The sequence below is a fragment of the Capsicum annuum genome, chromosome 9 (genome assembly GCF_002878395.1).
Source record: "Capsicum annuum cultivar UCD-10X-F1 chromosome 9, UCD10Xv1.1, whole genome shotgun sequence".
NCBI classification, from domain to species: Eukaryota; Viridiplantae; Streptophyta; class Magnoliopsida; order Solanales; family Solanaceae; genus Capsicum; species Capsicum annuum.
The window spans coordinates 188,045,447-188,073,012 of NC_061119.1; the positions used below are offsets into that span (position 1 = coordinate 188,045,447).

The window sequence follows — 27,566 nt, forward strand, 5'->3', positions numbered from 1 at the left end:
CTGGGCTGAGTAGTAAATGATGGTACAAAATACATGTTAAGGGTGAGAAATAATCATGAAAAATGGCTATCTATGTGTTGTGCCCATGTGGAGCCTATATCTGATTTAATTGTTGAAATTGAGATATTATGTGATGTGTGTGACTTTGTAGAGTCCCATGTGATGTTGATATCCCTAAATACATGTGAATAATTGTACTGTATTGTTGAAATGCCTACTATGGTACCATTTGTGTATTGTGATATATTCATACTTATTGGTATATGAGACATATGGAAATTCATGGATGAAACAAAAATAACGAGTAGATATTAACTCACATGGTTGTGGAAATATATCGTTGTGGTTGGTTATGGAAATACTCTGTGTTTGGTTGTGAGTATTACATCCTCATATCATACTCATTGATGAAACATTGGTACCACCGTAGTAACACCTGAGTAACACTAGCAATACCTTATTAAAACCCTCTCTGAGGGATGTTGTAACACCCTATATTTTTGTGCTAGAATTCTAATCATCATTTTTATGCATATAAGCTCCAATCCAAATTATTTACATGTGAGTATAAGTTTCATTATCATTATCCTAGCATATAAAGTGCTTTCGAGCTGAAATATGCTCATAGGAATCACTTAGAATGAAATTGAGATAAGAGTCTTTGATTCGGCTAAATCTTTGTATTCAATTCTACAAGGGTCAACTTTGAATATGTATAAATTTTGATAGACATAAAATTTTTCATCTCAAAACCCACCAAATTGTAGATAATTGATTTAGCTTTCCAATGATACCAATTTTGCCTTAATCCGATATCCAAGTGAAAAGCTATGGTATTTTCCGTGTGAGGCAGTAAGCCGACGCGATTGGGGCGCGGTGCGCTGGTCTTCTCGATGCTATGAGAATCGCGATGCGTTGCTGTCCCAAGCACGATAGCCAAAATGATACAGTGCTAATTCACATGCTTCTTCAGTTCCTAAAGGGTTTAGGGTCACTTTGGTCAATTCCCCTCGCCTAAAACCATCGATTACACATAATTTCATCCCCAAAAGCATTAGATACATTATTATTAATCCTTTTCTCTCCAAGAAAAACATATCCCTCTCAAGAACACCAAGAACTTCAGCAAATTTTCTTCAAGAAAAGTAAGAACCCAAGCTTCCTACTTCAAGAACTGTAAGAAGAAGCTTCAAAAACACCATTAAAGATTCAAAGTTCAAGCTTTGATATCCAATTATTCAAATAAGGTATGCGGAGTTATGAACAAGGATACTCCTTTCATCTTTTTGCCCAAAACTAGCTTTTAAAGTTGAATTTACATAAATATACATGATTTTCAGTATAGGGTTAATACCAAATGGTCATTATTTGATGTTTATGAAGTTACAAGTGATTTGGTGTTGAATTGCATCTCTATTTTCACATGTCCATATGTTTGGTTTGGTTTTACATATATTGAGAATTAAATTTCATTGTCTTGACTAGAATTGTTAAAGAAATTTCAAGATTTTAATTACCAAGCATGAACCTTGTGATGATTTGACATGAGTTAAAGCATGGGTTTTAAGCCCTAACTTGAGTATTGATATTTTAAGAAGATTTTGCTTTTAAGCACCCTCTGACTAGCTTATATTTAGATTTTAAAAAAGATTGGATCTTTTGATCATCAGCTAAGATACGGAATCCACACAATTAATTTTGATTAGAGTTTTAAACAGACAGATGCATAACTGGTTTTCATTATAAACCCTTATACTAGTTTTAAGGTGGATTTCCTACAGAATGAGCATACAGATTAAAGGGAGTAGTATTTAGCAGCGAGTTGGGTATGTGTCCTAGTTCACATGCCCCAGAACTACGAGCCAACGTAGGTACAGATTCAGATTATTCCCATTTATATGGATGTAGATACAAATTGTGATCACTTAGCTCAGGTTATACTTCTTGGCAAGAGTATGAATGACACCTCTCCCCAACATGAGGTTTTCCCCTTATGGGATCTAGACGCTGGACACTATGACAGCTCACATAGTGTATGTTGGTTAGAAGAACCTCCCTAAACCTTGAGTCCTAAAACAGAATAACAGAACAACTTTTAGAAACTAAGTGTAAAGGCTCACAATTTTATTCAGATATTATTTTACATAAGACATTAGCTATGAGATTTTAGCTTTCAGTTTACAGATATAAAAGTGAGTCCTTTTTACACTTAGCCTTCATGATTTGAAAACAGACTTAACTTCAGTTATACTTATTCCACCACTAGAAAGAGTAAAAGTAAAACTTTTAGAACTAAGTGTTATGGCTCACAAGATTCATACAGTATGCTTTATTATTCATGATTTATGATTTTCGGCTTTCAGTTATTCAAGCCAATATGAGTCATTTACACTTAGAATGCATTCTTTACAAGTTATATGAACATTTAGATATTGTTTTTACTCATGCATTCAAACCTACATGGTCAGTACATTCCAAAAGTACTGATTCACATATACGTCTATGTGCTACATTGTTTAATAATATAGGTACAAGTTATAGCGTGTACACCATAATCAGATAGTTGTAGCTTCCAATCAGTAGGTGATGAGCCTTTTTTATTCAAGGATTAGAGTCAGTCATAGTTCGAGTAGCAGTTTTTTTTCTCTTTATTCTGTCGTATTGATTCAGGATAGCTGGGAGTCATATCCCAGCTACCTATAGCCAATAATAGTAGAGGCTTCATAGACTGTCAGTAGAAGTTATGTATTTAATTCCAATTTTGTTTTGTATAATCAGAGTGGTAATCATTTTAATATAGTTTGTTCTGATCATATTTAGAAAAGATGTATCTTCCGCTTATTTCTTTAGACTTATGTATTTTATTCAGTTGCTCACAAGTTATGCTAGTACAAGGGTTATCTTGGGATCACTTATGGTACTAAGCATCGTGTGGCGACTAAGGGGTAATCTCGAGTCATTACAGATATGTCAGGGAGGAGATATTGTAACACCTTATTAAGCCCCTTCTGAGTAATATGTCAAAAAAGAGATATGAGATATGTGGATTGTATATGGGTTAATGAACCCATCGTTGATCCTACGTCAGGAAGCTTTAGCTCCATAGGTATATACAGGGATTGTGCAACGATCCCGAAGGTTGTGCGATAACCTCGTGCATCATTATCATTATCATCATTATCATCATATACATTGCACTTACTTTATTGTGTTTATGTTGTATTGTATTGCCATATTGACTTGTCATCTACGTATTTGTCTCACCTTTCTTTACTTGTATTTGATGATCTTGTACCTACATGTTCTCCCTTGTTCTACTTATATGTGACATAATGTATATTTGTGTTCTGTATCTTGGTGTGTTGTTGTAATATACTCCCTCCATCCCATTTTTGTGTCATCATTTCCTTTTTAGACTTTCCCTAAAAAATATCATCTTTCCTTATTTGGTGACTATTTAAAGATACAATTCCACTTTTACCCTCATTGGTCCCACTTAATTAAAAAAAATACTAGCCCATTTTCTTATAAAGGACAATTTGGTGAACATTACCAAGTCTTCCCTTATTTTTTAAACTCAATGTCCGATCAAATGGCGACACGTAAAATAGGACGGAGGGAGTATGTGATATATTAAACTGTTAGTACAAGCGGTGTGGTCTACCATTGTGGGACATTTTCTAATTGCAGGTGACGTACCCTTAGTGTATATTTTGTATGCTTTATTTCTACTTTGATCAGTCGGCCTATGATACCTACTGAGTACAAGTGGACCATACTCATGCCTATTGCGCCCTTTTAGTGCAGGTCCTAGCTCGAGTGCTCCTCAACTTTCTTGACTCTGGCGATTGTTGGAGCTTTCAAGGTAGCGGTTGGACATTCATGCGTCTAACATTCACTTTTATCTGTCTATAGTAGTTATGTCTTTATTTGTATTCAGAGATAGATATTATTCCTTTGTGGTTATTTTTCTGATGTATTTGACTCTTGGATTGTATTAGCAGTTCTTACACTATTGACACCTAGTTTTAGGCATGATTAGTATTTTGGATAAGTTCTTTCCGCATTATTATGATTATTTGTATAGTTCGGCTTCATTCTAGAAGTCTTACTTTAGGGTATTTCTACCTTTTCCTTTTTTGTTGTATAAGTTTGGGTGATAGACTTACTTGTCAAGGTACATTGTGATAAGTTCCATCAGGACCCTCAATTTTGGGTTGTGAAATTTGGGTTCAAGTCCCATCAATTTAGGCCTAAGACACCTTTATATGAATAAGATATTGAGTTTGAATCTCAATGCACCATATGATGATATTATGATTGTTAAGGCAAAATAATGTGTATTTGATAAAAAGTCATGAAACTTGTTCATTAAATATACTCCATTTCATGAAGTGAATGTGGTGGCAATATATGAAGATGACAAAATAATTATTTCTTTAAGGTATGATCTAATCTGAAAGATATGTTAGAGAAAAATTCTCTATATCATATGTATGCCTAGATTTGCTCCTGGAGTAGCAATATCTTGAAAGAGGATATAAGTTATCATAATTTGATACGCTTACGGCACGATTATATTTCATTCCTGGGAAATAAGAATTTTGATTATTATAAATACAAAGCTATACCCTGTGGTGAATGTGCTTGTATTTAGTCAATATAAGTATGAACATGTTCTTAATTGTGAAGATATCACGATCCACCTCCTGAAAAGGTAGAATAATTGAGAAGAGTTTATTACTAAAATAGTAGAACTCTAAAATTTACTCTCAAGGTACTAAATTAGAAATTCATGCAATAATAAACCTGATGTTTACTAAAGAATTTTTGCTTATGTTATGATAACTTGGAGTTACTCATACAAATTATTTAATCTATTGACATAAGTGATTTGTCATCATGAAGATGTGCATATTGAGTATTAGACATATGCTGAAGAAATAAAAGATTCTTCAAGAATTGTTTATGTTGCTTGTTCTCATGATAAGTTGGTTGGACCAACTAATGTTGGGATTTAATCCCTCAAAATCTGAAAAGTATAAAAGGTGAATATGGGCTCGTTCACCAATCATGTGATATATTAAGATGCATCGATATAAGATGATTTGTACGTTTATTGTCAACCTATAGTTTGACATTCATAAATTTTTTGCTCAGTAAAATTAAGTGAAGAGCATAATTTTTAGATTGTGTAATCAAGAAAATTCAACTTGATAATGTCGATTTGACATTGAATACCTTTGATAAATAGCTGAACCATTGCTAATTTGAATAAAAGCTTCTTGTGTTGGTTGGAAATATTATATACAAAAGTAATTGTATGCATAAAACCAATAAATTATGATTAATTCTTCCTCAAAGTTGGTTCTGATTCAGGAACCACACATTTTTCATCTAATAGTTTTGATGTGTGGTATACTATTAATGAATATACCATAATGCATAAAGATGGATTCATCAAAGAAGATAAAGGATGAATCTTAGTTATCCTAACATAAGGGGGATATTATAAGCAGCTATAAAGTATGTTGGGAATTATCATTTGATCCTCATTCAAAAGATAATTCAAGTCAAATGCCGAAAGAGTCTCATATTTAGGCCGCAAGTGCTCCAATTTTGTGTCCCTAAAGGACAAAATCTAAGCATGCGTGAAGCGTGGTAGATCAATCGATTCCAAATAAAATAATTCTTGAAAAAGATAAGTAGCAAATAATCATAACAAGAAGGCAATGTGCTCTTGAAGAGCCTATGACATGACACTTTATGAAACCTTATAAGAGGTTCAGGTACATAAAAATAATAAAGTAATGAGATCTAAAAATGTTATGTCACACTATCAACCGATATGAAATGATATATCATCAATATATTTGATACAATACTGGAACAATATTGTAAAATATTATGAGGATTTGCATTCTACATTTATTTAAGCATGTTGATGTAAAAACATTTATCAAGTGATGTGAAAGCATGCATCTTAGTAAGCATAAAACTTATTTGATTTGCAATCTAGATACTTGAAGATGTCACTCATGAAATATTGAATATTTTCACTTGACATGAGAACTTTTATAAGGATTCAAAATGTTTGAAGCATTTAAAAGTTTCTGAGAAACTTATTTATAATCCTTGTATTGTATAAGCTTATAGCTTGAAAATTATTGAAACTCCTGGAAATTTTTTAAAAGCAATAGATTATTTGATAAAATAAAAAATATATCAATTTGGATTGATTATGAAGTACCATATCTTAGTGCAATTAGTGCACTCATGTATCTTGTAAATACTATATGGCCTGATATAGCCTTTTTAGTTAATTTGTTAGCAAGGTATAGTTCTACTCCTACTAGAAGACATCATAATAAGACCAAATACATATACAGTGCCTAGATAGACTACCGATATGGGCTTATTTTATTCTAACAATTGTAGTCTCAATCTTATTGGTCATGCTGATGTTGGGTACTTATCTGACCCGCATAAAACTCAATCTTAAATAGGCTATGTGTTCATATGTGGTGATACTGCCATATCTTGGAGGTCTACAAAATAGTCAATTGTATCCACCTCATTGAACCATGCTGAGATAATAGCTATTCATGAGGCAAGCTGAGAATATGTATGGTTGAGGTCCATGATACATCTCACTCAAGAAAAATATGGTTTTAAATGTGACAAAGTACCCACAATTTAATACGAAGATAATGCAGCATGCATAGCACAACTCAAGGGAGGATTCATAAAAGGAGGAAGAACAAAACACATTTCGCCAAAATTTTTCTATACACGAGCTCCATAATATGCAATAGATTTGTTCGAGTGACAAAGTAGCTGATTTATTTACCAAATCTCTTCTAACTACAACTTTCAAGAAGATGGTGCACAAGATTGGGATGCAAAGATTCAAGTATGTTCTCGTTAGGGGGAGTTAATCGAGTTGTACTCTTTTTTCCTTATGAGGTTTTGTCCCACTAGGTTTTCCTTGTAAGGTTTTTAATGAGGCATCCTATATGCGTATTATTAGAGATGTGTACTATTTTTTCTTCTCTAAAATTTTTTCCACTTGGTTTTTTTCTAGTAAGCTTTTAACGAGGCACATTATCAATTAATTAGACATTCAAAGAGGAGTGCTATAAATGTATTTACATTATAGTGAATGTCTATCAAGAATATAGATAAGACCTATTTGACATCTATCAAGATATGAAACATCTATCTTTAGGGAGAAATTAGGAGTAATTTTTCCTATAAATAGAAGAGTTTTCTTCATTGTAAAAGACCCCAATAGAATCTCTCAAGAGAAATAAGAATTACTCTTTCTTCTCTCTCTATTCTTATTATTCTTACTTTATATTTTATAACACACATAACGATCTATACATTAAATGGATTCAATCAAAATGAGCTTGTGAACAAACAATCATCGTTGAATATAAATGAGGTCGAGATCACAAGCCAACTCATCCAACCAAAATCAATGTCAAGTTTTCCATAAGTTTGGTTACTCCACCCTGACTTGTTACCATCATTTTGACCATGCCTATCAAGCTCCATTCAAATCGTACATCGCTGCTCTCATTGCACAACATTCTATGATTGTATACTCAAATTGGTATCCAAATTCTGGGGATAACCATCATTTAACTAACGATATGCAGAATATGGTAGTATGAGGAGAGTATTTGGGAAGCGATCAAATTCATGTTGGTAATGGCACAGAGAATTACATATGATGAATATTTATTATTTTTCTCCTTTTATCTAAGAGGGTAATTAGGAAGGACTATTGATCCCATGGCAAATTAGGAAAAAGAATATTTTAATTACCTAATAAGTATAACCAAATAGAGGTACATTTGTTAAAATTATAGGGAAAAAAAGTACATATATTTGACATGAATTTAATGACTTGGCTTATGTTCAGGCTTCAGGGTATTTGTGCTATAATAAATACATTTGTATACTTTCTTATACTTTCAAACTATAACCATCTTGAACAAGCATCATTCACTTATCTTTGCATTAGCCCAAGCCTCTTTCTTCACACTCAATTTCCAGTAAGAGGATAAAGAGAATTGTATCTGCAATCAATAACATGTCAATCTAATGGTAATGATTTGAATTCACTAGAAACATAAATAACATTATTTATAGCATTTTGGTGAGTATGTTTATGTTTATATTTACGTGTATAATTTTTGTTTTGTTTTTTGGTAGGATTTTGCACTGGGAGCCAAATGCAGACACAACAGTCAACACTCATTTCCAAGATAGATCCATGTTGCAGGGGACTTGATGTAATTCGGCATGTTCAATCTTCCTCGGATAAGATAGCTGCATTTTCTTCTAAAATTTTGCAACTGCTAGACTAAATCATAGTCGAGCAGTTGTAAATTTTTGAACAAAATGCAGCTATTCTTTCCAAGGCAGATTGGACATGCTAAATTGCATCAAATCCCTTGCAAAACGGATTTATACCTCTTTGCTAGATCATGGATAGTTCCTCAAGACCTTCAATAGAAGCTTCGAAGATTTCACTCAACGGTAGATTAAGGCAAGAAGAGCGAATTGTCAAGAGAAGAAGAATTTACGAGTTTTAGTACCATTTTAAGGAAATGAAACTCTTAAATTGTTAAAAGACTAACCACTGATACCAATAGATAATGTGTATGTTATACATGCATGCTCATTCTTGCTATAATGTGTATGTTATACATGCATGCTCATTGTTGCTATAAGGTTCTCTTGTTCCATAATTATGGGAAACCTAACATACCATTATTCGTCCTTTCCATTTTTTTTTTTTGCAGCTTGTAGTGATGATCTTAAGATGTTATGTGGATTAGCTAGTTCTCTGAAACAAATGTCAATTCAGAAGCCAAATGTTTGAGTGGTTGTTTTGTGCATTTTCATTTTCTTGCAAAATTTTAGCATAGGGGATACCACAATTGTAATGGCTTGTAATTTGATTGTATATGATCTCTCGTATAGCCATTCATCAGTGGTTTTTAAATATCCCAAATTTTATGTGCATATTATGTGGGCTAGAACAGGCTCCAAGTGCGCGCAATTTAGCAACTCCAATTTCAGTCAAATTTTTCTGTGTTTTTTAAATGTTGGTAGTCTACTAGGAGAACTAGATCTGTATAAATTAAACAAATAAGGAGACTGAAAACTCCTTCTTAGAGGATCTAAAAAAATCTTCGCTATTATACAAAAATCATTGAAATACTTTAATATAAAATAGGACAGTCATGCGTTTACCTATCTCATAGTAGGATGCATGAATACACATTACAAAAATCAAGTGGAAAGATGCCTTGAGAGTCCTATTAATTTGGCTTGGCGGAAATTTTACAAGAGTTCAAATAGTTTTTATAGTCAGCTTTATGAGATAAGTAACAATTCGTGACTATCTGTAACGCGTGTTTCCTTTCTTGAGAGTTCTCAATCAACCTCGCAAAGTAAGACAGAAGGCTAAATCCAGTGGCACTAAGAGAAATTGCACCAACTTACTTACTGATAGCTCGGGAAAAATAAGGCCACCAGTATAGAGGTGTAGCTGTGGAGTTAATACCACCTTAAAGTATTTTTATCATGCAATGAATAAAGAAAAAAAAGTGATAATTAAAGTATGTTTCAAAGGAGTTGAACATACACATATACGTTAGGTAGGAGATGAACATATTCTGTTTCTTTATGAATTTTATGAGTTAATAGTGTTTTAATGTCATTAATATTAACATATTCGTTTCTCAAATTTACTCCTCTCTGGTAGTAACATTATTTTCAATATCCTATATACGGAGCATCTATGAAGAACAAAAAGCACACACCAAAAGAGAATACAAAACAATTTTCTTCTTTATTCCTAAATTCCTTATTTTGGGCAATTGGTTTAGGCAACCTCCAAACTTGCAGCTACGAGTGCACGTGTTTGGAAGTAGCTGGGGAACCTTGGGGAGCGACCAGCTAGAAGGATATGCACTAGAGTCGGGCAAAAATCGCTTTCAAGGTAGTGGCTTGCCACGACATAATATTTGTGACTATTTACTTATTATTATTATTAATTTTAGTTCCAATATCAATATTGTAGTAATCTTTCCAACAATTTGAAAGCGATTTTCTTACATATAATATTGATAGATGACTAGTTATTTTGAACAAAACTTCTTATGATTTGTCAAAATTTGAGTAATTGGACGCACGAAAATAATTTTAGATGTTAGTCACAAAAACTTCTGATTTTCTTTGAACAATTAGAAGTTGATAATGTTTTATTTATTAATGGTTCTTACATCACTAATGGTTTTAACACTATTATGGTTGTTGATGAAATCTGCTAAAAAGAAGTTTAAAAAGAATAGCAAAAATGCTACAACATATTTATTGAGTCATATATCTAATACTATTTGATTTATTTGTAACTTACAAATCTATTAAAGAAATGTGGGATAGTTTGCAAAATTCAAAATAGGGGGGATAAAATGATGTCCAAGTTCATCTTCTTGTGGGTGATGAAGTGATCATTGCAGTAGTCGTCAAGGTGAACCTAGTAGCTAACAAGATTGACTGGGTGTCAGACACAGGTGTTTCAAGGAATTTTTGCGCCAAAAAAGAGTTGTTCCATGAATTTGTAGGAGTCCACTGATGGCAAGTGCATCTACATGGATAACTCCACTACTGCTGAAATTATGGGTAAAAGAAAAAAAATTCTCTTAAATTAACTTCTGATAAAACATTATTCTTGAATAATGTTCTAAATGTTTTCTCCCTGCATAGAAACTTAACTTCTGGAGCACTTCTCAGTAAAGTAGGCCTTAAACTTATTTTTTAATCTTAGAAAATTATTATTTCTCGTGAAAAAGGTTTGCCCCTAACATAAAATTTCTGAAAGCGTGGGGGTGTTTGACTAAGATTTATCTACCTGATTTTAGAAGGGTAAATGTAGGTCTAAGACTTTTGACACTGTCTTTATTGATCATGCTCAAAATAGTGTTGTATATTGATTTATGTCATTAAATGATTATTCTTTTTGTGAATCTAGAGATGCAGAATTTTTTGAGCATGTTTTTCCTTTGAAAAAATGATTTGCCTAGTGATGTGTAAAATAATACTTCTGTATCTATGTTTGTTAGCTCTAATATTATGCCTGCTTTTGATGATATTGCTAATGAGCATGAAAATAAACTTAGAAGGAGTAAAAGACGTAGAATTGAGACTAGTTTTTGTCTTGATTTTATCACCACTTTCTTAATAGAGAATTTTGATATCGATATTTTAAATGATGATTTAGTGTCTATCTACTTAATATAAGAAGATCCTAAGACATATGATGAAGCAATGAGTTCAATAGATGCGATATTTTGGAAAGAGACTATTAAAAGTGAATTAGACTCTATAGTCTCTAATCACATATGAGACTTGTATGATTTGCCTAAAGGTTGTAAACCCATAAGTAACAAATGGATATTAAGAAAAAATTGAGGCCTGATGGTATAATTGATAAATATAAGGATAGACTTGTGATTAGGGATTTTAGCAAAAAAAAAAGGTGTTGATTATTTTGAATCTTATTCTCCTATGACTAAAATAGCGACCACATTAGGACTCTTATTGCTCTAGCTGCTATTCATACACTACAACAAAATGCATACATAGCTACATAACATATCGTAGCTAAATATGTAAAGTTTCATAGCTAAACACTTTAGCCACGATTTTTTTTCCGTAGCAAGAAGTGGCGTAACTAAAATTTAGCTATAGACTTTTCATGGTTGGTGGCTAAGGACAAATACTTACAGCTATAAAAAGTTGTGTTGTAGCTGTGATGGTAAAAAATGTTGCTATAAAATATATACTTATAGCAAATAATTTTACTCTTTGCCACGACAAATAGAACCTGTAGCAATTTTTTATATTATAGCAACAATTTATTCTATTGTGGAAAAAGACTTTGCAATGAAAATGTAAAATTTGTGACTAATTTATGTTTTAGTCTCATAATAACAATCCTTACATTTAGCTACGTGTTAAAAAATTCGTAACTATAAAATGAAGCATTTGCCATAAACATTTTGTACATAGCTAAGAATTCATTCATTTTGCCACGAAATATATAAATTATAGTTCCTTTTTAATTTGCTACGAAAAATGAATATATATAGCCATATTTTTTACAATTATATAAAGCTACAAAAATTCGTTGCTAAATTGAAGAATTTTTTCATAAATGTTATTAATTACAAGAACTTCTATAATATAGATAAAAATATTTTTAAAAAAATCAACAATTTCATTGCTACAAATTAAAAAAACTTCAAAAAGCTTTGTCAATGAGTCCAAAGCAACATAGTCTTTTACTATCTTTTCTTCTGTAGTCTTCAACTGCACCTCAACTTGATCAACATCCCTCTTAATGTATCATTACTGCACCTCAACTTGATCAACATCCCTCTTAATGTATCATTTATATGCTCTTATTCCATTAGTATGTCTATCAATAATGGTAAAGTATTTTAGCACCAAGAACGTTAATAACAACTAATTATATATGCAAGTGTATGTATGTAGAACTTCAAGGAGAAAAATATATTTCTTACGTAATTCTTTTACTAAAATTTTTAACAAATACAAATAAAAAATATGCAAAGCAATCAAACAAGTAAATAAACCTGTAAATTTTTTAAACTTGTTAAAATATAAAGATATGAATTTCAAATTTCAATACAATAACAAAAATATATTCAATGTAATCTCATAAGCAATAGATATCAATTTTCAAATCCACGGACAAAATATCACCTTCAAATTAACAAGAATATATACAATCCAATGCAATACTCCTATTGTGAAACTTACTCCATCCACTTAGAGAATTTCATATTTCTAATATATAGAAGCGCTGGTTTCGACCTAGGTGCTTCATGTCAAAAATTTTTTATGCAAGAATATTTTAGACATTTCATCTATCAAGCTGGTGATACGTGTATTGCTTAGTGTTATTTATGTGTTACGTGTATTGCTCCTATTTACGAATGGACACCTAGCATCTCAAAAGTTTGTCCCTATCTCCTCTCTCCACTCATCATTTCATTTCCATCACAATTTTCACAAACTTCTCTCTCCTTCTAGGTTAAAAGTTTCATCTAATTGCTCTTAAAATTTTCTTTCTACTTCTATTCTAAATACATCTATCTTTGAGTAGATGAAGACTGTTGTAGCTGTTGGGTTTTCTAGAGAAGCAATTTGGTGGATTTTGTTAGTGATTGAAGTGACGGGAGCTGTAATAACTTCCCGAATCCCGAATCCTAAAGAAAATCAACTCTATTGTTGGAATGTAACTTCACCTCAGGACGAAGTTCAAAGCCCATGATAGTTCATAATAAGAGCTTTGGTTGAGTTGTGGTTAGATTTCAGCGATGGAGTTGAAGGGGATGGGAAAAATCGCAGGTATGGTGTACTAATTGAGTAATTATCTTTTGATGCTTTACGCATGTTCTTGCATTTTTCTCTTCTGATTGTGTGTCTTAGCTCTATGTTTTGCAATCTCTAGCTTAATTAGTTATCTTTCTAATAAGCTGCAATCAGAACTGTAAATTGGTCCTATAAGTTTATCAGTTTTGTTGGTTTGTACGAACTTATGATTATGAGATTTTAGCAGTTCATTTATAATTCTTCTTCTTCTTCTTCTTCATCATCATCATCATCATCATCATCATCATTATCATTATCATCATCATCATCATCATCATCATCATCATCATCATCATCATCATCATAATAATAATAATAATAATAATAATAATAATAATAATAATAATAATAATAAGGATAAATATATTTTTGACTTGGAATTCTATAAATTAGGATAGTGCCAAAAGTTAAAACTTGGTACGCAATACATCCTCAAATGTTTAGATGCAGATGGGCTTCAATTATAGATTTTGAAGAAGTATGATTTATGCATTTTCTTTTTTCAGTTTGACTATACAAGATAAGCATCAGTCTACACATGATCAATTTTTGAAAAATCTGCAGAATAACCTCATTCGTGAACAAAAAGGACAAAAACATCACATTCATAAACAGATTCAATTTGTATTATGTATAAGATCCTTTTTCAAGGATATTTTGTAATGTCTTCAACTTTGATTTCGACAGGATACAATGAATCTTGTGCTTGGATGGATGACACTTCAGCTTTATTGATGAATAGAACAGCAACGACGACCCCCTTTTCGCTAGAGCCGTCCAAAAATCTATTGATTCCCAATTTTGGTATAACCTCAAGACTATTTATTGCTTATCTTATGGAATGTTTGAAAATTATGTCTTTGTGGTACAACAGTTCTTTTTTGAATGATGAATTTTGTATGCGTTCTTTCTCGAATTAATTTAATTTACTCCTCGTCGTTTACTCATATGTTCATAAGAGAATCATTTATCTTAATGAGCTGCTTATACATCGCATAAGAGGAGTTAAAATTCATTTAAGAAAGACATAGTTTTTATTTTTTGTAGCGATGATCATGATATTTCATTTATTAGGATATCAATTTTTGATTTTTAGTTCTCTTTTTCCCCTTTCTGTCGACTGATATAAAATTATAGTTTGTTTGAACAATAAGTAATGATCAAATCTCTATATTTCAGGTTTAATAACTTTTACGAGCAGCAAATGTTGTTGGGTTCTACGTAGCTATACATTTTTTCCTTCCTTTTAAGGTTATTCTCCTCCAATTCCATTTCATTGGCTCACTGTGGGGATGGTTTCGATGAATTCTTTGAGCTTCAGCAGATGGGCAAACAAAAGCAGTGCCTCTAAAGCTAGGGAGCTAGGGGTAAAGCTACGTACACACCACTCTACCTAAATCCCACTTGTGGAATTACGAATAGATAGATGATCTGTTAGTCCTATAATCAGAAAGTTGCTTCTCTGCTTAATGGAATGCTTCATCGAAAATATAGTATAAGATGTTATGTTAAACATAGTATAAGATGTTAAATTGTATTAAGCAATTATACACCATAAAAATACCATACAAATAAAAAATTGAAAAAAAATGGTTAGGGACGCAGAGCATGGAGGGAGGAGAGGGAAAAGGGAGTGTTGTGTTTGTTAAGTGGGATTAGGGTTATTTAATGAAAAAATAGGTTTTAAAATTCTGGACCAATTTTTCATTTTTGGGGAAGATTTTGGATGGATATAAATGGGAAGAAATTTTGGGGTTTGTGTGGTGTCTGATTTTTTTTTTTTTTTTGGCCAATTGGCTTTTGCTTTCCTTTACCTTTTCTATTTTCGTAAAATTGTTTTCCTTTTCCTAATATAGTAAAATGCATATTTTTTTTCTTTCTTTTTTTTCACAAATGCTATTAATTTTATGTAATTACCTAATATAAAAATTGTACCTTTTTAAAAAAAAACATAACAAAGAAAATTATTTAATGAGAATATATGCTTTATTTTATGTTAGTAGAGAAAGTCAATGATTTATGTGACATAAATAATTCTAAAATTTCTTTTCAACTTTTTTTGCTATGATATTGTTAGTTTTTTTTTTATGTACTCTCATACTTCAATAAATTTTTAATTTAATAATATTCACTTAAAGCGAGGATTATTTTGTAATACTTTTTTTAGTTTGAATTATAAATACAACAATTATATGAATTTAAAATAATTTTTCTACTATTAGAAATAAGGTATGTATATACTCTACTCTTTTCCCAAACTCCTCTTTGTGACTATATTGAATATATTTTTTCGTGATTGTATATGAATTTTAAAATGAACTATATGAACTAGAATGTCAAATTTAAACAACAACAACAACAACAACAACAAACCCAGTGTATTCCCACCTAGTGGGGTCTGGGAGAGGTAAGATGTACGCAGTCCATACCTCTACCTCTGATGAAGTAGAAAGGCTGTTTCCGATAGACCCCCGGCTCAAGGCATGAAATACCACACAAACAAATAGTAAAGCACAGAAGCAGATTACATAACATAAATACGGCACCCATAAGTAATTATGAATGTCAATCACCATAGTATTCAAGCTTGAAAAACATTTTAAGATAGAAAATTAAAAAAAAAAATGTCAATTCATTGTTTTTACAGTAACAACTTGAATCAAATTCATGGTAAAATACTCTATTATGGTGGTTTCATACGTTAACAATATTAGATCATTTCAATTAAATAACAAGAATATGAATTTTACATTACTATTTTTTGTATTAATTAAAAATATAAAAATTATATGAACTTAAAATGAGTTGTATAAGTTAAAGCGCCATGTTCTAAATAGACAAACTCGAATAAATTAAAATTTTCAATATTAGAAAATCTATCTAATTTATTTATAAAACGGGAGAAAATATAATTGCAAGTTTCATCACCAAAAAAATTTTCAAGTTTGAAAATTATTTTACGATAGAATTTTTTTTAAGACAAAAATTTAAGTCAATTTATTTTTACGTCAACAATATGTATTCAAATTCAAATTAAAGTGTCACATTATTGTGGAATCATATTCCATAACATCCGACTATTTCAATTTGAATTTAAATAGAAATATGAATTTTGAATTGCAGGTTTTTAGTTTGAATTTAAAATTTAAATAATTATATACATTATATGGCTTAAAAAGTCAATTTAGAGTAGAATATGAAAAAATAAAATAAAACTTTCAATGAAAGAAAATTCGAAAGAAACTCATATTAAATATTTTATGAGGAGGGCCCTAAAATACCCTCCATGTATTAAAAATGATCCTAAAATATCCTTCTTCTATCTTTGGGGTCTAAAATACCCTTCCATTCACCTATATGACTCTATTTTACCCTTCTCCTTAACAAATTTCTTTTTTATTAAAAAAGTAGTATTTTATTTAATACATGACAATTTCTTATTGGTTGAAATTTAATTAATTAAGAACTTAAAAATCATCCCCAAACCGAATAAATAATTTTATACTCAAATGCAATTTCTTGATGTGTCTATGAATATATTTTTTTTAAAAAATAAGTTCATAAATATAAAAAAAATGCACTTATTTTAAAACAATGAAGTGTCAAGTATAAATAAATTTCTTTACAACTTTCAAAAAAAAATGATTATATATTTTTTCACCAAAAAGTACAATTAACATTCAAAATAATATGTTGCAATAAGATAAAACATTAACTTGATATGTTTAAGAGTTAACTAATAATAAGTTTGAGGTTATAAGTATGTACATTACTTTTTCTTTTCTTTTTTATATTTTTTTTTGTTATTTAAAATTTAATTGATTCTTATACACACTCTTATTTAATTAAATTACTAGAGGAGCATGGCCCATGTCAGCACGAGCCCAACATTAAAATATTTTAATTCTATACGTTAAATTGATGTCAATTCGAATTATGAATTATAAAACATGAATACATAAAATTAACATATTAACTACTTGATAATATGTTTTTAAGGAACCAAGTCTCACAAGATAATTATGTATATTTTATTCATATAAATGATAAAATTTGGTACGTTTTTAAGTTTAGATCTTTAATCATATGAGAAAGGGTTATCTAGTCATTCATATTTTTGTGTAACTTTTAAATAATATACGTTACTCTCTTTATCCAAACTTTTGTGGCGTTGATAGTCAATTATATTTTTTAAATAATTGAAATTTTTAATTATTGTGATTTATTATAATTTTTCTTCAATTCCAATTTAAGTGACACTAATATATTTTTGAGAGTCAATCAAATATTTTATATCGTTTAAATTTTTCAATTTTTTAATTATTGTGATTTATAGTATTTCTTACATATTTTTTTGAAATATATAATAGATTAAATTATTTTTAAATAATTTAAGTTGTTTACCATTGTAATTTATAATACTTTTTATGTAATTTTCAAATAATATATGATACTCTCCTTGTCCAAATTTTTGTGTCATCGATAGTCAATTATATTTTAAAAATAATTTAATTTTTTAGTTATTGTGATTTATAATACTTTTTCTATTTCAATTTAAGCGATATAATGCTTTGATGGCCATAATAATTAATTATGGATGATTTAGTAAAACCACAATTGAAGCAGCGAAACAAACATATTCTAAATGACTTACAACAACTAACTAAAAGTGATATAATAAAATTACTATAAATAAAATACTTGTAAAAAAAATTTAAGTGGACCTCATATAAAATGTCAAGTTAGTTTAAAACATCAAGAGTTAATTATCATTTTATATATTTTACCTTTTTTTATTAAATATTATTAATTTTTTAATAATTAGATGACTTATAATAATTAATTAGGGGTGATATTTAGTAAAATTATGATTGAAGTAGCTGAAGCAGACATGTTATAAATATAAATTTTACCTTTTTAATAAAATATTATTATTTTTTTAATACATAAATAACTTATAATAATTAATTAGGGGTGATATAGTAAAATTACTATTGAGGCAGAAATATCATAAATGTCTATTTTACCTTTTTAAAATTAAATATTATTAATTTTTAGTACATAACTGGCTTATAATAATTAATTAAGAGCGATATAGTAAAATTATAAATTTAATATTATCAATTTTTTATTATGTAAATGACTTATAATAATTAATTAGGGGTGATATAGTAAAATCACGGTTGAAGCAGCTGAAGAGGACATGTCATAAATGTTTATTTTACTTTGTAATTACTATTAATTTTTAATATATAAATAATTTACAATAATTAATTAAGGGTGATATAGTAAAATCACGGAGCAAGCAGCCTGCTGAAGCAGATATATCGAAACCTTCTCTCCTATTATACAGAAATATTTGAAATTTAAAAGTAAGATCATATAAAAATGAATCCAGTTGAAAGATAAAATCCTCTAATTACATTTAATTTTTAAAAGTATTATTTCAATACATTATATTCAAATCAAATACTAATTCTAAAAGTATATATTTGGTCGGGATGAAGTTTGACTTATACGAAGTTTTTTTGAAATTTGGCATGATTAGTTTATTGAAATAAACATAATCGAATATTTATTTAAGTTATATTTAAGACTTACAAGATGTAAAATTAAATCAAATCACGCAATTAATATCTTCAGCCACATCAGAATTATAAATATATTATTTTGGGTGAAATAAGTTTGAGTCAAATAATAATTTTGAAGTTCTTGACTGAGATTAAGCTTTAGTAAGACTAAATGAAATTATTTTTAAGTTCAATATAATTAGTTAATCCAAATTAATTAGAAATTACTATTTATTGAACTTATATTTAAAATTCTCAAGTAGTCAAGTAGTCTTTATTCGAATTAAATGATTAATATCTCTAACTACACTAAATTAGTTTGCAATAACAAATTTCAGCTCGTGGAATCTAATTACTTACTACAAAATTTTATAATAATATTAAATTTGTGGCCATATCATTTAGTCATGATAAATAATTACCCTCCCGTTCCAAATATGTGATTTTAATATTTTTTATTTTGTTTCCAAATATGTTATGTTTTAGATAATTAAGAAGACATTAACGACGTTCTTTCAATTTTATCCTTCTTTAAATAAATATTTTTTTACATAAATAAGACATTATTAAAAAATTACACGCCCTTCAAGGTATTTATCAAGGATACATTACTAAAAATATCTTTATTTTATAGGAATGAATAGTTTTACTAAGGGGCATGTCCAAACTAAAAGTATCACTTATTTAAGAACGGAGAGAGTATAGTTATTATTGTGCTAACAATTGTCATGATATTTTGAAACTCAAAGGTAAAATATTTATTAGCTATAATATTTTATTTTAAATAACCTTTTTAATGACTTAATGGTCATTATTGCTACGAGAAGTTCAACACATTACAATTAGTAATTAGCTACGAAATTTTATTATAGCAAAAGCTCCATGGATGTATACTTAACTTATTGCACTAATTTTTTTGGAACTTGAAGCAAAAATAGTTTATCAACAATATTTAATTTCAAATAATTTACTATGGCTAAGATCACTATTGCTACAATAAATTTTAATTTGTGGCAAATATTAATAATTAGCCATGAAAGTATGTTATAGAAAAAAATATGACTATATCATTTAACTCTTGCCACAAATTTTTATGACTTGAAGTTAAAAAAAAAATTTAGTTACAATATTTTATTTCAAATATTTTATTGTGGCTAAAAGCTTACAAGTGCTACAATAACTAACATCGCGTTGCAAAAATTTATGATTAGCTACAAAATTTTACGGTGGTAGTGAAGTTATAGCTATTTAGGTAATTATTGTCATGATTGCTAGTAGTTGTAGAAAAAATAAGATAAAGGTTTTTAGATTGTTTTTGAAGCTGATACTTGTTATGAATTGAAGAGAGTGTGTGTCCTTGTTTATAAATATTCGATGATTTAATTTAAAGAATTTCATGAATTATTTTGAGAAATTGACCATCATGTGTTGAATTATTGAAAAGGGAGAATCTTTGCATAAGTTTGCACATGTTTTAAAATACGAACTCCCATGCATTGTCTAAATATTTTTGGTGGTCAAATGATTGAGTTGGTTGAAAAATCTAAAACAGCACATTACATGGCTTAGACATATGACTTGCAAGTCTTGGTATGACGATACCAAAACAGAAAATGCCATGACAGTCTTAGAACACATCATAATATAATTTTTTATGCAGACTTTCAAAATTAGAGTTCAGAAAGATACATTTTTAGAAAAGACTAAAAATGGGTTTAAAGATAGTTAGATGGTTACCCAAAGACGGCACGAGTTCAGATAACTCATTGATCGAAACCATGTTTTGCCGATATGGATTTATTATATCCCAAAGAGGAATTATACGCTGGCCTAGTACCCTATGGTGAATCAGAATTAGAAATTCCAACCCTTGCGACAAAATTGGGTTGGGGGCTTGACCGTCGAGTCAAGGGTGGATTCTATATAGCCCGTGGTATTGTAGAATTGTAGGGTATACCACCTAGCTCAGAAGTAAGACAAAGAGTTGATTCATTATTTACAGAAGTGTTTTGAAGCTTATTGAATATGCCCATGTGTTTTCAAATATTTTATGATGACATGTCTTTTTATAAAATGCTCTCACTTATGTTATATATCAGTATTTTGTTTTTGTATTGTTCTGCGTACCTGTATATTTTGTATTGACCCCCTATATTTCAGGGCCTGAGGCTCAGACCTGTGGTCTCTCTAAGCAGTAGATCGTTGTCAGACATTTAAAGTTGGTGAGCCTCCCTTATTTCGGAAGGCCTTATTGCACATGATACTTTCAATTAGTTTTAGTTCATGGTCCGACGGGGGGCCTTGTCCCGATTTCAGATAGATGTTGTTTTCAATTTTTAGTAGAGATTTTGCAAACTCTTATTAGATGGTTTTGGGACTTATTAAACTTATGCCCATTATTTTTAGTTGATACAATCAGATGACCATGTATCCTTTTAGTTTTCCATATTTTATAGTTTATGAATTATGCATATGATTGTCAATTAGAGGGCACCTCGGGCCTTTATAGTTTGGGATATCTATCATGGTCAGGGCCTCGGTTTGGATCATGATAAACATGGTATCAGAGCACGGTTCATGGTCTTAGGGTGTCTGCAAAGTCGCACCGAGTAGAGTCCTTTTTATGGGTGTGTAGCGCACCACACTTATAATAAGGAAGTTACTAGGAACTTACGAATACTTTACTTTCTTCATTTTCTAGGTCATGCCATTGTGTTGTTCTTATGGAAGTTATCCAAATTCTTTGTTTACTCTACTTTTATTATCTGTGTCTCTTTGTTGAGTAGATTCAAGTGTAGAAGCCTAGAGTCTAATTATTATGGTTCTTTCTAATTGAATCATTAACTATTAAAAATTTCCTAAGGACTTGAGAGCAGTCCATGAGTGCTTTAAAGTGTATTGATTTAAGCTCATACCCCTATCTACATTAGTTGTGGGTTTGGCCTGAGGTATGGAGTATATTTAGTCTCTTTTCTAAAACCTTTGTTGCAGATGTCATGCTTAAGGGTAATGATGTGTGGAAAAATATTGGAACATTAATTTCACTTGAATAGTAGTATATGATAAAGTGTCATAACCTATGAGCTGTAAGATGGTCCAGAAGTTAGTGATATGAAGTCATAAGCTTAGAAGTCAGAATGAGGGCGACTTTTGCGTAAAAAAGCTAGTTTATTTGTATAACCATTGATTGAGGGATGGGTTGTCATTTTATAGTGATAGACTAATGTGGTATTAATATTTGTAGATTGTATGGTAGTCTATGAAGGAAGTGTCTGGCTATGATTTTTATTTATTCAAAATAAGGAAGGAGCCTAGAGTGGATAGTTATGGTGGTTGTAAAAATCATTTATAGGCTATGAATGGAAAGCGGTAGATCAGTCAATAATTTATGGGTAGAGACTCACTGGTGTAAATGGAATTTAAAGGTAGTGGGGATGTATGCTTGGGTAAATAAATATAATGTGAGAAAGTATAACATGTTGATAAGATCGTAATGGGTTATATTATAAGATTTAGATCGACTATCCCTATTATGTTACTTTGCCCCCCATGATTGTCTTTTCTCTAGTAGCTGTAAACTAGTACTTTATGTGAGAAGGTATGTAGTGGATTTTGAGATATTGTAGTGATGCCATAGAAAGGATGTGATTGTAGATAGTAGTTAAGTAAAATAAGGTATTTGGGTTGATTTCCTAATTTGATGGACTAGTATAGTAGGTGCCATGCTTTATCGGTGGTACATGAGCAATGCTAGACTATAGGCTTGAACTTTAGATGTGGATTATGGTGGTAAGAATAGTGGCTTAAAATTTATGATGCATGTTTTGTGGGAATGAATTAATAGGCTTAATGTGATATGTTAAATGGCCAAAGGTTGCAATTTGTGAAAGAAAGAGTGGATAATTGTTATATATGTACATAAGGACTAGGGTGAATCTATGGAGTGTGGTTGGGTCATTAAGAGGATAAGAGTGTTAGGTATATTAGAATAAGTTGAACCCTGAGATAGCATGTTGTTAGATGAGGTTTGATGTGTATGAGTTTCTCGTATACCTAGATCTCATTCTCAAATTGTGTAGTATGGGGAAGACTAAGGAGTTATTGTGTGATGTTCTTTACAGATGAATTGAGGAAATATAGGTAGGTAGTAGTGCCTTTGGTATAGTTTTGCAAACTTTGTTAAGTTGTAAGTTATGTGATTAGAGGTCTAATGTTCAAATGTTAAGTAGTGGAGAGTGGATTTTTATGTGATAAGGAATGAAGATTTGTATGCTCATGAGATTGTGAGTTATAAGATGATGGCTATAGAGGCTAGCGAAAGTTAAGAAAAGCATTTCTGTAAAGCAAGGTCTTCAGAGTATAGTTTATTTGGGAAAGTTTAGCATTTATGTGTATGGTTCCCTTTGTTTTGAGAGTTGTGGCTATAGATTTGATGTGAAGATAGGTCCGCAAGTTTAAGATTATGACTTTGATCTAAGTGGGAGATGGTGAATTAAGGTAGTTCCCAAATTTTCTCAGTGTGGCAAGTTATGGGGAGGAGTCATGATAACCTATTCCTATTCAAGCATATTTATCCTACTCCAGTTTAAGAGGTTATTCTACAAATGTTATATATATTCTAGTCCTACCTATGTCTAAGGTTTGAGTTCTCTATGTAACTCATGTAATGTTCCGACCTCCAAACTAAAAGCAATAATGTCCTTTAGTGATCCAATATTCCAAGTATCCAAGCTCTATGTTATGTTTCTCATTATCCATAAAATCCATCTCTCACATAATGGTTGGTTCTAAGAAACTATGCTTTCTATGTGTTACCGATTTATTTTATATCGGGATTAGCCAAAGTGATAAGGTTCATGAAAACTCATGACTATCTCAGCTCTGAAAATGAGAAGAAATAGCTTCAAATATCAATTCTTGTCTTAATCATCGACTTAATGAATTCTGGCCTTATGTTATACAACTCATAGTTTAAGCACTCATGTTTCTCACTATGGTATGTCCTAAGAACTCAAGTTGTTTTGTATTTATGCTGAATGACTCTCTACTTATAATCTAGACACTTGGAATATAAATCATTTCATGTCTATTGTATCGTATCTTCAACTCATGTCCCACCTTGAGTAGTGCAATAAGTATAAGTTATAGTTGAATAGTGTTACTTCCATTCATGTATCTTATGCTCGGGTCCCTCAATTACTCTGTGTGTGTTAGTATGATAGTGGTTGGGGAAGCATAGTAATGTCTTAGGTAGGGGAGTAGACATTCTTGAATGTGAAAATTTTTGATGTAATTCTCTAGCTAAGGTTATAGGTGAAGGGGAAAAGAAAGAGACGAACTTTGATTATGTGAAATAGTTAGGAAGAAGATATGTGATGAAAATCTTTATGAGAGTGGTCAAATTTGTTGTTCTTGGTGGGGAGATCTATGAAATGGGTATAGTAGAGATAGGCCTGAGTATTGTGAATTATAGATACACAAGTTAGTGTGCTAAGTTTCTAGTACTCTTAATAATACATGATGTTGTTTGACTATAGTGATAGGATATAGTAGTATTCATGGATGGATGTAAAGTATAGATCCCCGTAGCTTAAGTTAGCGTCTTCTAGCTTCGGGTTAGGCTTATGTATCGAAGTAATGTATAGTTAGATTTCAGATCTTGTATCAATATGCATTGTGGGGGAAATTGTAAGTTGGAGATGATGAAGTATGTTAATTATTGTTTAGGGCATAGACGAGTAGTGTGTCTCAGTCTAAGTCTATTCATTATATCTTGTAAGGTAGAGAAGGCTTCTATTCCTATGTCCTGTGAAACATTATTTCATGATTACTACTGATGTAAATTGGGCCTATGATCACCAAATAAACTCATACCATATTCTGTGATGATTATGATCCCTACAACTCATGTGCAAAATCATCTCTATGTTAATTCTTATTATCTCTCGCTTTGTGCTTACATGTTTCACTAGGGGTTATCATGAAGCTTTTTTTGATGCCTTTGCATATTTGGTTGAGAAGGAATGTTCAATGCGAGGTTACATTCTTTATTGCATACTTTTAGAGCTTCAACAAGTTCCTACCCATTATTCGGGGATGAATGATCCCAAAGGGGAGATAATGTAACACCCTACACTTTCGAGCTAAAGTTGAACCATCTTTCCAATATATATGGACCTGAATCCAATGGTGTCTAGCTATAAATAGGTGTGAATTATATTTTATTAGTGTGGAAACATCCTTGGAGATGAATATACGCCATAAGAATCTCCTAGCTTAAAATTTAAGTTGAGCACTTTCCTATCGACTGATTTTTAGTTGACGATTTTGCATGGGTCAAATTCCATAGAATTTTTATCCTAATGTATTAATATTCATATGGTCTACAATATATCAAGTTAAATCCCTTTGAGTCTTCTTTCCAACACCTCCGACCATTCGTCAATTTGAGTCCTGAGTCAAAAGTTATGAGTGTTTGAATGAGGCAATATCTAAGCTTGGCGATGGGCAAGGTGCCGCCCACGTTATGTCTATGCCATGGGATAGGCTCAACCCACTTGGTGTTAGGCCATGGGTTGGGCATCGCCCACCTGATGTTTTACGGTATAGAAGCTCTATTTTATGAGTTATTTCAAGGGAAATAAAGTCTTTTGACATCACATAACCGTCCCTAAACATCATTACACGAAATTAAGGCTCCCAAATATGTTTTAACTCAATCAAATCCCTAATTCATCTTTTAAATCACATGAGGAGAGAAAGCAACTTAGGGTTTGTATATTCAAGCTTAAAGGGTCAATATTTTCATGATTTCTTCATCATTAAGGTATGTGGGGCTGTCCCAAAAAGTCCATGGGCATGAGTTATTGTTTTATAAAGTTTTGAAAGCATATTATGATATTTGTAAAAAAAAGTTTTGAACAATTGTTTGAATAGCCGAATCATGAAATCCTTTTCAATGATATAATGTTTTGGTCTTTAAGCCTTATCATGGAATTGAATTATGTTGGCTTGCATGTAAGTATTTTCAGTTTGTAAAGTTGAATTTAGAGCATGAACAATTTAATTCCCCTTTCTTATTATGATATCCTCTTATTTCACATGTTGTGGATTATGTAATGGCATGTTTATAAACATGAAATAAAGGTTTTTAGATTGTTTTTAAAGTTGATACTTGTTATGAATTGAAGAGAGAGTGTGTCCTTGTATGGAAATATTTGATGAGTTAATCGAAAGAATTACATGAATTGTTTTGAGAAATTGACCATCATGTGTTGAATTATTGAAAAGGGAGAATCTTTGCATACATTTGCACATGTTTTTAAATAAGGACTCCCTTGCATTGATTAAATGTTTTTGGTGGTCAAATGATTGAGTTGGTTGAAAAATCTAAAGCAGAACATTACATGGCTTAGACATATAACTTGCAAGTCTTGATATGACGATACTAAAATAGAAAATGCCATGACAGTCTCAGAATAGAACATAATATAGATTTTTATGCAAATTTTTAGAATTAGAGTTCAGAAAGATGCATGTTTAGAAAAGACTAAAAATGGGCTTAAAAAGAGTTAGGTTGTTACTAGAAGAAGGCACGAGTTTAGATAACTCATTGCCTAAAATCATGTTTTTCTGATACGGGTTTTTTATATCCCAAAGAGGGATTATATGCTGGCTTAGTGCCCTGTGGCGTATTAGAATCAGAAACTCCAATCCTTGCGGCAAACTTGGATTGAGGGATTAGCCACCGAGTCAATGGCATATTCCATATAGCCCATAGGATTGAAGAATTGTAGGGTGTACCACTTAGATCAGAAATAAGACAAAGAGTTGATTCATGATTTACAGAAGTATTTTGAAGCTTATTGAATATGCCCATCTGTTTACAAATGTTTTATTATGACATGTATTTTTATAAAATGCTCTCACTTATGCTATATATCAGTATTTTATTTTTGGATTGTTCTGTGTACCAATACATTTTATATTGACCACCTATATTTTAGGGTCTAAGTCTCAGTGCAGTGGTCCTGCTAAGCAGTAGATCATTGTTAGACATTTGAAGTTGGTGAGCCTTTCTTATTTTGAAAGGCCTTGTTTCACATGATGTTTTTATTTGGTTTTAGTTCATGGTCCGACCGGAAGCCTTGTCTAGGTTTCAGACAGATGTTGTTTTCAATTTTCAGTAGAGATTACACAAACTTTAATTAGATGGTTTTGGGCCTTATTGAACTTATGCCCGTAATGTTTAGTTTATACAATCCGATGTCCATGTATTCTTTTATTTTTCATATTTTATAGTTTATGAATTATGGATATAATTGCCAGTTAGAGGGTACCTCGGGCCTCCGTAGTTGGTTATGCCCGTCGCAGCCAGGGCCTCGGTTTGGTCATTACAATATTGTGATGATATATTGATACCCATCAAGGCCGAAGGATGATTATGATATATATATATATACACACCCAGTAAGATTGGATGATGATTATGATATACATACCCAGCAAGTTCAG

At 30.9% G+C, this 27,566-nt stretch overlaps 1 long non-coding RNA gene across 2 annotated transcripts; it reads left to right on the forward strand.

Annotated features, from left to right (window-relative positions):
• Nucleotides 1-13,045: 13,045 nt before the first annotated feature.
• LOC107841937 lies at nt 13,046-15,427 on the forward strand. 2 transcript variants are annotated; one of them, XR_007044694.1, is made up of 3 exons: nt 13,046-13,458; nt 14,170-14,286; nt 14,662-15,427. It is a non-coding gene; the product is annotated as an uncharacterized LOC107841937 (long non-coding RNA). The 2 variants fall into 2 exon arrangements; XR_001665502.2 differs by having other exon boundaries at nt 13,115-13,476.
• The last annotated feature ends 12,139 nt before the right edge of the window (nt 15,428-27,566 follow it).